Source organism: Centruroides vittatus, unplaced genomic scaffold (genome assembly GCF_030686945.1).
Source record: "Centruroides vittatus isolate TY-2023 unplaced genomic scaffold, ASM3068694v2 contig_1683, whole genome shotgun sequence".
NCBI classification, from domain to species: domain Eukaryota; kingdom Metazoa; phylum Arthropoda; class Arachnida; order Scorpiones; family Buthidae; genus Centruroides; species Centruroides vittatus.
Genome location: NW_027121024.1, coordinates 201483 through 218123, shown reverse-complemented (window position 1 = coordinate 218123; position 16641 = coordinate 201483). Strand labels below are relative to the sequence as shown.

Sequence of the window (16641 nt, the reverse complement as noted above, 5' to 3'; positions counted from 1 at the left end):
TTAAAATTTTTGTAGCGAGGGCACTTAAAAAGTAGCCCAATCCGCTACTTGTAGCCCAATCTGGCAACTATGCATGTAAGGGTTTTTTGGACAGGAAACTCCCCGACCAATCACAAATCGCTCAGGTCCGCTGTTATCCGACGAGAGTGGAGCTGACATTAACGTCCGCCACTTGTTTACGTTTAGTAGCTTTTTATATTGCAAGCGGCCTATCGTCTGACTACAGGTGGTTCCAATTAACAAAGTCGGCGCTTCCTTTGTTTTCCCGCTGTTTATAAGTCAACACCTTACAAATGGTATATTATCTGACCGCAGTGGATCCAATTGACAAGGTCGCGTTTCATGTGGTCCCTCTCTGCTAAAAGGCCAATACTTTACATCGAGGTCACGAGAGGTCACTCGTACCCGTAGTCGGCGTCGTATCCGAAAGATCCGTCCACTTTGTCAGTGGACGGCTAAATTGGCGGGCAATTATTCACTGAGTGGGGTGAATCGCGGGGAAGTTCAATCGTAGGTTATTGCATGTCCGTACGAAAGGAAATGAGCCCTATACAAAACTACACCTTTTATATATGGAAAAATAACATACAAAGAAAGACTAAATATAAGCTAAACAATGGAAAACGAAACATTCTTACAAAATAACTAATTAACGAGAGAGAGTTTACATAATACACAGTACCTCTAGATTTGGCATGTTGTATGGCATATTTCCATTGAACTGTCCCGAATGATTGGAAACCTGCTCTTTTACATCTTATTTCCTCCAATCGTTGCCTGCAATACGTATCATCTGATGGGATGATATGATGAATCAATCGGCCAGATGTTGTGAGAAAATTAAGATAATGTGTAATTTAAAGAAAGCTTAATTTCCTTTTTACCATGTAAAACATTTGTCAGATTTTTACAGGAGGTTGTCTTACTTTTTGTATCTTTTATTACATTAATTTTATAGAAATATTACTGATAATTTATCCATATAATTAAATTTGTTTCACAAATAAAACAAAATTATAGTTAAGTTTATGAATTATCTTAAAAATATATAGCCTGTCCAGTACATAAAACTTCACATAATGTACATAAAAATTTTTTGTGGTTGACTACGCTTATAATACTATACTTATGAAACTCAAAATCATAGATAAAGAAAGTGTTTGTGGCACGGCTTTATGGCACTGGTGTCACAAACACTGCGTTTATCCATGATTTTGAGTTATATAAGTATGTGTGGTCTAACCATAAAATACCGTATGACAATTCGTTTATAATTAACGATTATGGCATTCATGGAAATGGGCCCACTCGTGCCAAACTTTCATTTATGCCATAATTGCCTATATTATAAACTAATTGCATAATATACTATTAAGATAATAGTATAATTTCTGTTGTAATTTTATAAAATAGAATCTAATATATTTTCAGTCAGTGTTATATTTTAACAGATAATTTTTTTCAAAGTGTGCACTGTAAAATTTTTATATCGTATCTTTATCTTATAACTAATGAATATAGGAATTTGTCCATAAATTACGTAATACTATTTTTACACTTTACAGAATCACACCTTATGTAACTCTCTGTAACGCTATCGAACATATTCACCCCACATTACGTAACGCATATTCACATCTACCCCTTAAACGTAAAGGAATAATACACGGCACGACGTTTGAAACGGTACTTTACTTACATGCATGACGTATAAAGCAGAGGCAGTACCGTTTTCTACGCAACACTTAAGAAACAAAAAAATATTACATATTTTTTATGGTATTATATACACTAATAAAGCGTGAAAGTCAATTGTAAATTAGGAATAAATAAGATGATTAATATAGAAAATACAACGAAAACTTTGTACTGTACCTGTTTTTCTTCACGTGTAAATTCTTATAGCTTTCTAAATGATTATACTTAATCGTTATACAGTATTTTAAATTTATAATATATTTATCAGTGTTTTATCAGACAATTTATAGGTCATACAACATATGTTCTGTCGTAATGACAGAAGTTATATTGCATGACCTATAAATTTCATAAAAATTATATTTTTATATGGTGTTTTCTACATTTTAAATTAAAAATAAGTTGATATTTTTAATTATGAGCTAAAATAATTTTATATCTATCGGGGTAATTAATTTTATTATTCAAAAAAATTTCTTTCATGAATGGTGTAACAGCTGTTTTTGTTGTAAATGATAAATATATGAAGTAAAGTATAGATATGATATCTAATATCAAATTTATATTCCTAATTAATGACGGCTGTATTTATGAACTTTTTCATCAGTATCCGAATGGCTAAAAGCTTTCTGTCCTGCTAGTCTTGGGTGTGTGGTTCCTATACTATCATCCGATGGAGATCTCCGTTTCCAGCTATGAACTTAAATACTAAATTTAATCTCTGTCAATATTAAAATGTCTAATCCACATTACTAATCAGTAATATCTTGTGTCTTTTCCCCGCACCTCTCCCTGTCACTCACCTGCACTATAATTCTCTTTTTGGCTCTTGCTACCATTCATACTCATACCAATTAATCGTTTTTGTTATTGCAATTCTTGCTCTTTTGCACCCGAGTATACCACCCTTCTTTAGCTGTCCTCCTTACCTCTCTTCACTTTCTATTATTCTCCCTTTCCTACTTCTTGTTTATTCACAATGTAATTTCCCTCTTAATTTTTTAAACATTTTCTATAGTCTTGTATAAATTAAAAGACACAGTCGTTTCCAAAAATTCTTTAGGCAATCACCATTTCCATCAAGTTTTTAAAAAACTTTAATATCGCAATAATTCGTCACCAGGGGAAGTAGAGTCATCATCTACATTCGACAGCGCTAATTACAAGTGGATATAAAAGACTCGAAATTCCCGAATGGAGAAGGATGGAAATACTAAGACGTCGTAAGGTTACCACTATTCCAATTTTAGAAATTTTAATTGGACTCTTTTTGTTTTTTAAGGAACTTTTTAACTGGACGGCTAAGTAGCCTCAAAAGAAAGGTCTGGTCGTCAACAGTTTGTTCTAGAACAAGAAAGGAAATGGTGATTGTCTAAAGAATTTTTGGAAACGACTGTGTCTTTTAATTTATACAAGAAAATTTTTACCATCCGACGAAAATTTTAAAAGATTTTCTATAGTTTTTGTAAATGTCTATTGTCCTTTCGTTTTCGTCAAACTAACCAAACATTGGGAAATCATGTTTAACATTTATGGAAAATCTGCATATTAGGATCGAAATAAATTAATGGAATAAGGCAAAGTAACTATTGAGCAACCTGTCAATGGGAGTGTCACCTGGCAGGACTTTACATGTGAAACTGGCCCATATTTAGTTGCTAGACACGAGGAGGAACCTCGGAAAATTCCACATGGCCAGCCTGTTGGTGACGCGCGAACTCCAAGCCAACCGTTAGTATTTAATGGTTTTATCCACTGATCACTGCCACATTAGGTACTGTGCCACTGAAGTCAACTGAACTTGTTCTCGTACTAATAAAACTACTTCGCACTAATGAAATTTTGTTTGTCCCTAAGTACGGTGCAATATCTGGTTAAAGAAGTTGAGTTTGAACAGCCAACAAGCTTCAGAGAGTATGATATGTATGAACGTTTTAATAAACAAACCTCATTGTAAAATTTCAGAAATTTCCCACTAAAAGCATGGTTGTTATTAAGTTTCAAAGAGGCTGAGCAAAATTGTGCCTCCACACACACACACACACACTAACGTTTATATATACAAATATTATCCCCTTCACGAATCTTTTTACATTTCTCGACGTTTCAAGGTGTCTGAGTCCGAAAATGTAAAAATCTTGGGAGTGGCATTTTTTGACCGATTGCCATACTTTCCCTCTGTTATACTAACAGCAGGGAAAGTAATGCACACGTCATAACGCGACTTTCGCCAATTTTTCCTACAGGACGATCGTAACTCCGTTTTGTCGGGAAGAGTTATTCCTAGAACGAAAACAAAGGGTGTGAACAATAGCAGCTCCCCAACTGTATTATTTAGTAACCATGCTCCGAGTTCTGTACCATGTGAGGGAACAAAAGATCGCCCTCTCCTGGAGAAAGTAAGTATTTTTGTGTGTTTCTATGAATACATAGGTAAAATAATTACTGTTAGCTTTAGGCTAATTGAAGTTAATTATTATTTTTCTTATAGATATTGAATAAATAGAAACAGTCTCATGCAGTGTAGCCAAAAGGCAGTTGTTAAAGAAACACCATAAGAGTACTAAAATGCTTATTTTATTTTTCGTTAGTTATAAACGTGATAATTCTAAAACATGTCCTATGAGAAGATTAATAGGTTGGTTTATCTGGGCTTACAAGAGTTTAGAAATCGAACTTGGACCAGTTGAAAAATCTCATGGATGGTCCGTTTCAGATGTTCCTCACTGCCTCATAGTGGGCGTGGCCGAACCCGGAATGAGCTTGATGAAAAAGCCCTCTAAATACCCGCTGGTGGAAAGGGTATAAAAATCCCAGCAATGGCATGTACAGTACAGTACTACAGCCGTAATGCAACACTTAAATTTGAAAGAAACTTATATGTATTTTAAAGATAATCTTCATAGCTTTTTGTAGTTTGAACAAATTATCAGAGAAAACCCTACTAAATTTAAAAAATTAATATTACTAAATCTAAAGATATTTTAAAAGACAGTAAAAAGATCAGATCTAATAACATTAGAGAATTTATACTACAGTAATTTATTTTTGATCGCTTTTGAGTTTTATTTGTTATATCTTTCACAATATTTTAGCTGAAATTGAAGAATATACCGTACAGAGGTATGTGAAAACTGCAGATCTGTAAGAGAAATTTATTGAAAACACAAATATTGTGATTTTAACAGTATTTACAATTTCATCCTACATTTATTCAATTATAACCATAAAATTCTTTCCAAAATTTGCATTTTTCCTCTTCTGCCTTTGTAAGATGGATATTTCCTAAAGTAAGAGACAGAGATCTTCGTTCTTTCTCATCAAATTCTAACCATTCTTCTTCCATTCCTTCATACGAAGGCTTCCTAAAAAGACAATTTCAAGAACATATTAACAATAAATCTTGATAATTACTCTCTCGATTATTAAATTAACAGAAGGAAAGTTTTGTTGAGTTTGAATGTTTTCTAGATACTGTCATGTCCTTTAATTCTGAAAACAATAAAATAAAAGAATAGGAATTTTTATATAGATAGTTATGTGTGCTAGAGTGTGTGTTTGTATCGTCCTGTATTTCGCTTTATATATGATGATCCCATTGATCAAATTTTAAGAGCTGACAGAATGCTTTTATACATGGGGTCTTATGCTGTTACATTTTAAAGATTATATATCAAGTGGAGAAAATATAGAAGTGTAGAATTGTCAAATTTCGAATGGCGTAGGACTTAAAAATATTATTTGTTATTGAAATTTACATATTTTATTTTATTTTTTTTTTTAAACTCACAAGTGCTGAGAAAATAAGGCTTTTTATTTTATAATAATTATTACAAAAAGGCACCTTGAAACGTCGAGAAATGCGAAAAATTCGGTTTTTTTCTGTCTGCATGGATGTTAGTGTGTGAGGGGACACTATTTCGTTTACCCTATTTAAAGCTTAATAACTCCATTGCTTTTTGTTGACAATTTCTGAAATTTTTCTGGGAAGTTTGTGTATTTGGGGATTGATGCTTTTAAATTTTGGTGGTTATAGGACGACGGGGTGGGGATCGTGCCATATCTCGAGTAGGATCTGACTTAATGACAATTTTACTTGTTATTAGCATTTACAACTTTTCTAAATCTTAAACTTTTTGCCATTTTACAACAGTTAAAAATATAAAGTTTTTAAAAAATAAAATATGAAAACGTGACGCCACAAACGTTTCCGGGAAAGATATACAACTCGTTGCTGAATTTGTTTTTTATTTGAATCATTGTTGGATTTCATTTTATTTGAAAAAAAAACTTAAAATTTCATTATAATTTTAGAAACCAAATGAACAATGACATTTGCTATATAGATCCAACGAATATTTCTCCAGCATATTTCAGGTATGTGAAAGCTTACCTTGTCAGCTATACCGTGTATATCGTACTGGACAGCCATCTGTTAAGATATTCCGGTTTTCTACTCTCAGATATTCCGGTTTATAAAACAATATTTAAACACTGCTCCTGATGGACGAACTCTGAGCCGTTAAAGCTACTAGGATCTAAACCCCTTTAGCTATGTCAGAAGTACCCTATATATATATATATATAGGGTACTTCGCTTTTCATTACGTAAACCTAGGCGACTGTTGCTTTTTACTACAATTCATGCAAACATACAATTGATACTAACTTTAGTACAGTTAATGCAATTATCCCGATCATATCGAAGAAGTCGACTTGTTGTATTCTTTCAGGACGTAATACCACCACTCTTTCGACCTGTACCATTATGTGGTGGAGGGGTTGTGTCACGAAGGAACAGTTAAAAAATTTCAGATAACTTGACAGTTGTAATTACTTGATTAGTAGTGAAATGTGAAAGCGTGCAAATTTAAAGATTTATCTTGAACATGAAAAATTGCCTAAGTTTACAGTTACACCTGTTTTTGCAAACGAAGTCCATAATTCAATTGTTCTTTTGCTGAATTCCATTTCTGCTGTTGTATAATCTTTTACTCTGCTAAAAGGTTTTCCAAAAACAAAAGATACATCGTGAAAGTGAGGTACCCCCATCCATTTCTTTATTGGGGATTTGATCCGAGTGTGATTAAAGATGTAATGAAACACTTTTCTATTGTTTTGAGAAAGTTTCTCTGCTAAATGAAAAATCGGACAAGTAAAAATTCCGTGTCCTATTGCTTTACTTGTCTGCTTTGTAATAGTAAAAGAAGCTTCATCTGCAATATCTCCCAGATATTCCCGCATGATGCGATTTACAGATTTGCTATTCAGTTTATAAGAATCAGCCAGTATGGATTCGGATTCAGATTTTGATAAAATCGGTTCGTCTTCCTTTAATAATTCGAATTTATTAAAAAGTAAAAATAAAGAACCTTCATCCCTTGTTTCTCCAATTAAAACATCTACATCGTGAAATTTACCGGAATCAACATTTTCAAATGGATGTTTCGGAAGTAATGGCGGTCCACTTTGTGGAAGGAAAATTGCCAAGGTTTTCTCCTTCTTCTTTAGTTTTTTTTCAGCAGCTACTATGTCAACAGAATTCACATTCCTCATGCATTCTAACATATCTTCTTCATTACATCCTAATTCTTTTGACAATTTTGAGGTTGTCTTGATATTAGCTTCAGGTTCTACTATAACTAAGTTATGATAGTTACTACCACTTTGCAGAATAGCTCGTTTAAATAAGCCTTTTGTCATGGGGGAAACCAGATGATGAGCAGCTGAGATAGATCCTGCACTTTCACCAAAAACCGTGATTAATTCCCTGTCACCTCCAAAAGCTTCTATATTTTCGTGAACCCATTTTAAGGCCATCACTTGATCCAACATTCCCATATTACCAGCTGCATCGTCTTGTCCAAAATTTGCATAACCGAATGCTCCTAGACGATAATTGAAGGAAACAACGATGACTTCTCCCATTGATGCAATAAACGATCCGTCGTATATATCCATATTTGTAGATCCAACACTGAAGCCTCCTCCGTAGATCCAGACCATAGTAGCAAGTTTATCGCCACAAGTGGTGGAAGCAGGGACCCAAACATTAATATAGAGACAATCTTCGCTTACTTCTTTAGGATGACGATTTGGCCACTCGGGGTCAAAAAACATTGGTTCTTGCATGCAGGAAGGAGATTTTTGCGTTGCATTATAAACAAAATCCCAATCTTCAACAGGTTGAGGTTCACTGAATCGCAAGTTTCCAACAGGAGGTGTTGCATATGGAATTCCTAAATATGCTTTAACCTGTTTATCCAGAACCTTGATTGTAACTCCTGTAATTTTGTCTTTGATGGACGTGTTTTCACATAGTAGCATGCATTGAAATAGAATCCAAATTACCAAAGAACTTCTAACGAATATTGAGAGCTTCATCTATAATCCTGTAACACGAATGAAATATTTATTAATTTATTTCTCTGCATTGTAATGTACACAGCATTGTTATTTTTGTTTATATATTGTAGATATATAAACGTGCCACAACATTAATTTATTTGTCGTATAACTGATGTGTTTATGAACGAAGTGTATGTTTATATGTTTTTATGTTACCTACTTTATGTATACGGTAATTATTAATGTTTCTAGACAATATCACAAACAGTAATCAACTGAGTCTTGTCGTAAACTTAAGAGGGCGAGGAACAACGCCTTTGGCCTATTCCATAGATCTAACGATCAGGTTGACCTGGATTCTTTTCTAAAATTGAAAAAAAAATATCATTCACTTGTCAGGGAAAAACAGAGGAAGTATTTTTGTAAGTTTGCCTTACAACTGGCAAAGGGTAGAGATAACAAACCTTTTGATATCGAGTTGGCCGATTTCGCGGGATTAAAAGCATACCAGACTGAGATTTCTTTGGCCGATTGGTTTAATTTTTATCAACGGTTATTTAGTTTAAATGAATCGAATTCACCTTTGATCCCTCCCTTGTCGGTAGGTTCTTTAGTGGTTGATCTCTTTTTTGGATCTTCCTATCTCAGCTTCAGAGGAGAATATTGCAATCTAAAAGTTGCGATTACGTTCCGCTCTTGGGATAGACAATATTTCTCCGTCCTTAATCGTTTATTCTAGGGGCACATTAATTGCTAACCTGGTTAAACTATTTAATCGTTTTTACAATTTTGCTAAGGTTCCGAGGTGATGGTTAGAGGTAAAGATTAAAGTTATTCATAAAAATGGTCCAATTGGCGAGCCCGCTAACTTTCGGCTAATATCGTAGTTATCTGTTGTACGGAAAATTTTTACATCTATTTTGGCGAAAAAAATCGAGTATATGGCTTAGGGAGAGGAATCTTATTCAACCAGTACAATTTGCTTTCCAACCATGGGAAAGTACTTTGTGCAATATTTTAATCATTCATTCATTGATTTGGAGACAACTCTCAAAGAAAAGACAACGTCTATTGGCTGCTTCTATAGATTACGAAAAAGATTTCGACAGTGTTGTATTAGAGGTTTTAGTATCTGAAAGGATAGAACTGAAAACAAGGATTTCCACTAGTGTTGGGTTTACTAATGCTTTTCCGTTAGAGAAGGGTTTATCACAGGGTGATTCCCCTAGTCCCTTACTGTTTATCTGCTATGTTAATGCTATGGTTCATGCCTTTGATGATATAAGCAAAGATTCCATTTTTATTGGTGAATACGATGTGCATTTACTCCAATTTGTTGACGATACAGCAGTGTTATCCATTACGCCGATTTATTTACAAAGGAAATTGGACAGATTATTTCATTATTCGTCTACTTTGGGATTGTGTATCAATTTTTTAAAGTCAAAAGTAATAATTTTTAGACAAGGCGGAAGGCTGAGAAAAGCAGATTTTTAGCGCAAATTCTTCTTAAATGAAATAGAGATAAGTATCGTTAATGAAGTTACCTATTTGGAAATTTGATTGTCTGCTTTTAGTTCATTCAAAAATTACATTTCTTACGTTAAAGGTAAAGCATGCTCCAAAATAATTACAGTAATTGACATTTTGAGGAGAGTGAGAAATAGCTATGGACCTATCTTTAAAACTAGCAGACTTTTTCTAATAAATTACCCCTATTCTAATAATTTGGTTGGCAATAATTATGGTAATTTATTAGAATAGGTTAGAACGTGCGCCCCCACTGTTTCAGAGACGAGCCGCCCTGTTCGTTACCATAGGTAACATTAACCGACTTTTTATTTACCTCAAGTTGGTCTTATGGTCTATCGTTCTGGGAGTCTTTTTGTTTTGAGGACATTGACTCAATAGAATTGATGTTCTTCCGTCGTCTTTTTGGGCTAGAGAGGTCGATCCCATCATACGCAATTAGATTTGAATTGGGTATAGTGTTTCCTCGAAAATGTTTCGTTAAACTAATTCTTAATTTTTGAAAAGCATTATTTCTAATCCTTCCTCTTTGGATTCTGTGGCATATGCTTCCTTGAAGAAATTGTCATCGATTAGACCAGTGTTTCTCAAACTTTTTGGTCCGCGACCCCCCTTTTGCACTTAAAAATTTCAAAGGACCCTGAAGAATGAGTATGTGTAGAAAAACATCCCGGAGGGAGGGGGTTAATTTAAATTCAAGAAGAGTTAATTTGTTTTGTTTAATTAATCTATCCCATGTTGAAATTTCTCTCCGTTGCGTGTCGCTTTGCGTTGAATTTTTGTCAATGTTAAGACTAACGAAATTTTTTTTTAAATTACTTTTTTATTTTTCACAAACAAAATAAATATATTGAAAAATATAAAAATAAAAAAATTATATTTCGGAAGTTAATCTAGTCTCAAAACGTTCCGATTCACCATAACACAGTCCTCAGAAAAACAAGAAAAACTTACCGCTCACGATGGGAAAAAGTCTGGTTCAAATACTGGCGCGTCCTTAATTACCCTCTCATGGTCGCGCCAGTGCTGCCAGCTAAATACGCATATCAACTAAAACAATATCGAAGTAGCCCAAGACAGCCAAATATTGCAGCGCCACAGCACTAGCGGAAATTCGAATTTGCCGACTGAAACGCTTTCGGTTTTCGGACACGACTCTCTACTGTATTTCTAACTCGACTTGCCTACAGACGCAACGCTGCTAGCGAACACCGTTCCAAATGACAACGTTGTTCTATCATAGTTTAGGCGGAGAGTGGAACTCCCCAATAGCGCACAAATTTATGAATATTATATTTAGGTTCGTAGTTAAATATTTATATTGTTTTTATTATTTATATGTGCAATTTATTTAAGTAAAAATTATTTTATATATTTTTTATTTCTATTATTTCTAAACATGAATCCATACTAAATTTATAAAATATTTGAAAATATTGATCTAGTAGCAAGTTTTCAGAGACCCCCAAATATTTTTCACGACCTCCTTGGGGGTCGTGACCCCCACTTTGAGAATCACTGGATTAGACCATTAAAAAATTGTTCGTATACTAAATTGGAGGGACTTTTCAATAGAATAGGCATTTCATTTGCTATAATTGATTAATCCCCAGATGTTATGAAATATTACATAAATTCTATTTCATTTGAGTTTCTAATAATCATTTTCTTAGAGAAGAAGAGACAGGTACTGAAAACTAAATACCATGCATGGTATCCGGAAATATTAGATAATTGTCAGTCTTTATGTTTATTATCAGAGCTGCCGTTTATTGTAAAGAGAACAATTGTTCAGATTCGATTAAATAGTTTTCGCAAGGCCAGTTGATCGCTTCGCTAGTAAGGCCGTCCACCAATTCTCTCTGTCTATTGTACCGAGCGTATAGACGCTAGTTGATATTTTCTCCGCTTGTGGCGCTGACGATCGGTGACCATCCATCGTCAGCGTTTCAGTATAGAGGAGTTTGGAGACGTCGTTGCGTTAAGTATTTTTCTCATTAATGCAGGATGAAAACTTTTGACAATCAAGAAATGAGCTGCTGCAAACGATGTTCCCTAGTTCGTGAAAAGAAGCGAAATAATAATACAGTATTTTTCACACCTTTATTTTTATAAGACGTTTTTAGGAAGAAATAATAACCGAGTATTATTGGCATGGAAAATACAAACTTTTTCACACTACTATTTAATGATCTCTTTTCGATTCTTAAAGATACCAGTAGTTAATCGTTAATTTAAATATTTTTTTTTTACTCGAAAAGTACGCAAACTTAGCAAAACTAGATTACCTATAGTGTCTACTATAAAAAATTTCACATTTTCGGACCATATATGATAATTTATTAAAATTCTGTGTATTAAATGTTATAAAATTATTACTTTTGTTAATTAAGACTAAGAATAAATATCGATATAACCTTTTGAAAAAATTTGCTTATTTTTTCGCAAAAGTAAGCACATTTTTTTAGATTAGTAAAAAAGTTTCGAAAAATTTTCGCGGAAATATGGTGATATTGAAGGTAAGAATTTATTATAATTAATATTGGAGAAGTACGTAGAATTGTGAACAAAAGCAACATATATTGTTTTAAAGTTGAAATTAAAAGTATAGCTATGGTAAAAGTAACATTGCTTCAGTTTACATCTCTAATATAAATAAAATTCTTTATAGAAAAAGCAGAAGTTTATTACATAAAAAAAATTAATTTATTGAATAAAGTGTACACTGTTTTTGAATGAATTTTACAAACCGCAGAAAACAGAAATGTACTTAGCTTCTTCCTCATCAGAAATTTACGATATGAATTAGACTTAATATTTACATTTAATTACATTAGACTTTTAATATTTTTCTAGAAGTGGGCTTATGATACAGTCTGAGTACTTTTTCCACAGTTTGACTTAATTGTCCAGTCCAATTGGTTAGTAAAGGGCTAAGAAACTTTGTTGCTATAATATTGCACATGCGATTATTGTGATTTGAATGTGTACAGGTACCATCAGTGTTAGCCTTACACCACAGTACAGGGCAGTTTTTCAAGTATGGCAAAATGACCTTTATCAGCTTAACTTTCAAACTAGCCTGACAAGAATTTGTATATGTCATTACATCATCAAAAAGTCTGTAAGAATTCTAATCACTCTCACCAACGCTGGTCTTGGATAACGAAACTGTCCTCTATCTTGGTTTGATATTAAGCCAAAAAGAGCTCCATTACTTGCAGGATGGTTAAGGATTTCAAGGCACTCATAGCATGCAACCTTCTCTTCAAGAACTCTAATTAAGTAACCACTGATAACTGCCAGAGAAGCATTTTCAATTGTACAGGAAACACTGCAGTCTTGTGTAACAGATTGCAATTTTTGTGAAGAATCATGCAATTTACAGACTTTATCTTTAACATTATAATTGGTTTCTGTCATAACAGGTAACAACTTTGAGGAGGAAGAAGAGCATGGTGCATTTCCATTCTGTGCAGCCTGTAAGATACCAACTTTTAAAATCATTTGCGTTGTAAGAGATGCTGATCGTGCATCTAATTTGTCATTTCCTCCATTAAACTGACGAACGCAGCTAAAGAAAGACTCAATTGGATCACTGTTAAATCTCTCGTCAAAACATATCTGAATTTGACGGTATTCAGCAAGTACAGTACTTTACGACATCAACTGTGCTCAGTGTTGTCAGATAGAGAGCTACACAATGAATGCATTTTTATCTATATACCAAGCTGCTGTTGAAGAGAAAGTCCCGTCAACTGTGTATAACTCACGAATAAATATAACAATATACAAGTATAACTATATATGATTATCACAATTTCATAAAATAGCTATACCTGCGCACAAAAGTACAAAACGACCAATTCACTGAACGCGTGAGTCTCACCGTTAACTAGCGCCAAAATCTTTCGCAGCGGCGAAAAATGGAAACAGTGTGAATACGGCAATTTTCCTTACGGCGAACGACCTTACTAGCGAAGCGATCAACTGGCCTTGGTTTTCGTTTAGTATGGAAAAATTTGTATGTAAATTTAAGTTCATCAGCCGTTTGTGGTAAGCACAAACTCAATCAAACAAATAATGATTCAGGGTTAAATTTCCCTGCAAACTCTTACAGTTTGCAGAGAAATTTAACCCTGAATCATTATTTGTTTGATTGTAAGAATTTGGTTCATTTTCGCTTATCAACATGTATTAGTAGTGTTGTTCGTAAAGAACCGATGGATACAATTCATGGCTTAGTTTCTAACAATGACCCGATCGAGACTGGTGTAAATGCAATATATTTATTAAAGTTATCAAGCATGTAACCCCTCCTCCTGAAAATTAATTTATGTATGGAGTATTTAAATAAATAAATATTTGTATTTAAAAAAATTAAGAAAGGAATAGTAATCAACACTTCAATTAAAAGATTTAAATTTTATGTGAATATAACATTAATTTCAACAAGTAATTATTATGTTGTGTGAAATTTCAACAATGTCCTCCGCTTTCTTCTGCACGAAGCTTCAAGTGAGTTAAATTGCTATTAATTATATTTAATTACGACTTTTTTCAAATGCTTTTATAAATTGCAGAACACGTGATATCCTATTTAGTTTAGAAGGCGATAAGAGCTGTACTTTATATTATTATTTTAACATGGATTAGATACGTTAAACTAGTTTATCATATTTTGTCGTTAAAAGAAACGAAGGTTATATTTAATATCGCTGTTTGCGATTGATATAAATCTGATAAAACGATATATTTCTCGCGTGTTCTGGTTATAAAATATTATTATCGTAAAATACTTTAGTGATAAAAGAGATTTAAACATAGGCTATATTTTCGTAGAGTGTAGACAGAAACAGCCCATACTGCCAGGCTATATCTTGCTACTGCTACGTATTAAATACAAAATGTATGAAAGAATAGATAATCATTGCCGTCAGACAATTCTGACCCCTTTTCAGGGGGCCAAATTTAATTTCGGATGCTATCAAACGGTAAAATACTGCAAGGGTAAGGACACAATCAAACTAAATTGAGGAAAACTGTGTGAGACTTCTCTGCACCACTTCACACTCTCAATGTCAAGCTATACGATTTTACCAGTCATAACTGTGCAAAGCTTTTGTGTATACTATGCATAACACAACCAAACGTACAATAATATCAGTGATAAAGTCTCTTGTTTCGAAAGAAAATAATCGCATAAAAACGATATTAAACGGCTTCCTTACCAGTTTAACTGTGCTCAAAATTATGTTAAAAATTTATCTCGGTTAATAGACTTTTGGGCCACCCTGTATAAGAACAACATTTTATTTTGTTCATAATATAACTACATTAATAAAAATAATAAATAATTAATATCAAGAAACGACCAAGGAATAACACGACAAATATTAGTGTAGTGTTGAAGATAAAATTTTTAAAAATTGCAAAAATGTAGTAATATTATATAGTCTATATGTTTATATAATGTATGACGAAATTATATATGTTTATTTATATAAATAAATTAATTTAAATTGTAAATTTAAGGTACAAAATAATAAATTTAATGGATACTTGCTTTAATTTTTAGTTCAAAATAATTTTGTTTTCGGTCTTAGCGCTTTAAACTTGCTGCAGTGGCTGCCGTGTTGAAAAAAATACAATGATGTCACACTTTCGTGTTACGAGTGATAAGTCAATTGTTATTATTGGGTAAGAGGCCAATCAAAGTTTAAAAAAATTTCATGGTGACTCAGTATATCTTTTATATTGAAGTTAAGACCATTTACAAAAGCATACAATATCTTTGGATGAGAAATCGTATCTTTGTTTTTAAACGTAAAACGTCAGATCCTCCAATAAAAGGCTGATGTTTGATATCGTTTTTAACTTTGTGAATTTTTATCTATTATTATTAGTCTTTTTAATGATGTTTTTCTTCAAGTCAATTTTAACTGTTACGTCTGTGGTTGTGTTAACGGATAAAGATTCTAAAATATTGTATGTTTTTGTAAATGGTCTTAACTTCAATAAAAAAAAAAAAAACAAATGTTTCTCGTTACTTTTACGGCTCTGTTATATATAAGAGAAGGAAAGTACAGAGCTCGGTCAAAAATAACCTCCCCCAAAGATTTTTACATTTTTGGACTTAAATACAGTCAAACCTGTTTTGATGCGTCTTTAAATTATGTGCGAGTTTTTTTACTGAATGTATGGATGTTAGTGAGCGTGGAGGGCACGATTTTGTTCATCCTATTTAAAGCAGTAAGGTTTGTAAAAAGAAATTTTACAGTGACGTTTGTATTTCGAAATTGGTGCTAGTAAATTTTAGTGGTTAAAGGTCAAGGGGGTGGGGAGAAAAAGGGGGACGTGTGTTATATTTCGAGTAGAGTCGGACTTAATGACTATTTTACTCGTTATTAGCATTTATAATTTTTTATACAATTTATGACTATCCTCAAAATTGAGTTTTTTGCCATTTTATAACATTAAACGTTTTATACTTTTAACTAAAATATAACATAATTCTTTAAAAACTCTAAAAAACTTTAGATTCACAAGTAAAAATAAACTACTCTTTAACTCCGATTTCGAGTGAGTTATTTAGACAAAAAAAGGGGACGAGAAAATGCTATACTTTAATCAACTTTATTTTATCTCCCAGATGATGATGCAAACATCGTGACGAGAAAATGCTATACGTTTCAATCAACTTTATTTTATCTCCCAGGGAGATAAAATAAAGTTGATTAAAGTATAGCATTTTCTCGTCCCTTTTTTGTCTAAATAACTCACTCGAAATCGGAGTTAAAGAGTAGTTTATTTTTACTTGTGAATCTAAAGTTTTTTAGAGTTTTTAAAGAATTAAGAATTTTACCGATCCCATTGGTTTTTAAATTTTTTGAATAAAATATAACATATGATGCCACACGCAATTTTAATTGTTGCCGTAAAAGTTTAGCAATTGATTGCTGGATTTTATATACTCGTATTTTGGAATAAAACATTCTATTTTAAAATTGTGATTTAAAAATACACCCGTAATTAATGTCATTAATAAATTATTTTTTCATATTT

General features: G+C 32.8%; 1 protein-coding gene and 1 pseudogene across 3 annotated transcripts in view; both read right to left on the bottom strand.

The window, feature by feature from the left end:
- LOC136969000 (acetylcholinesterase-like) overlaps positions 1 to 16641 on the bottom strand; it is a 31621-nt gene that overhangs the window by 8462 nt on the left and 6518 nt on the right. Inside the window, exon 1 of one of the 3 annotated variants that reach the window (XM_067263069.1) lies at positions 1876 to 1933. The exons of 1 other annotated variant lie outside the window; for it this stretch is intronic. The gene's annotated coding sequence lies outside the window, so the exon portion shown is untranslated. Of the gene's footprint in view, positions 1 to 682; positions 699 to 1875; positions 1934 to 16641 lie in introns of those variants that run through there. One more of the 3 variants, XM_067263070.1, reaches the window with a different exon arrangement.
- Positions 6577 to 8310, bottom strand: LOC136968997 (cholinesterase pseudogene; annotated as a pseudogene).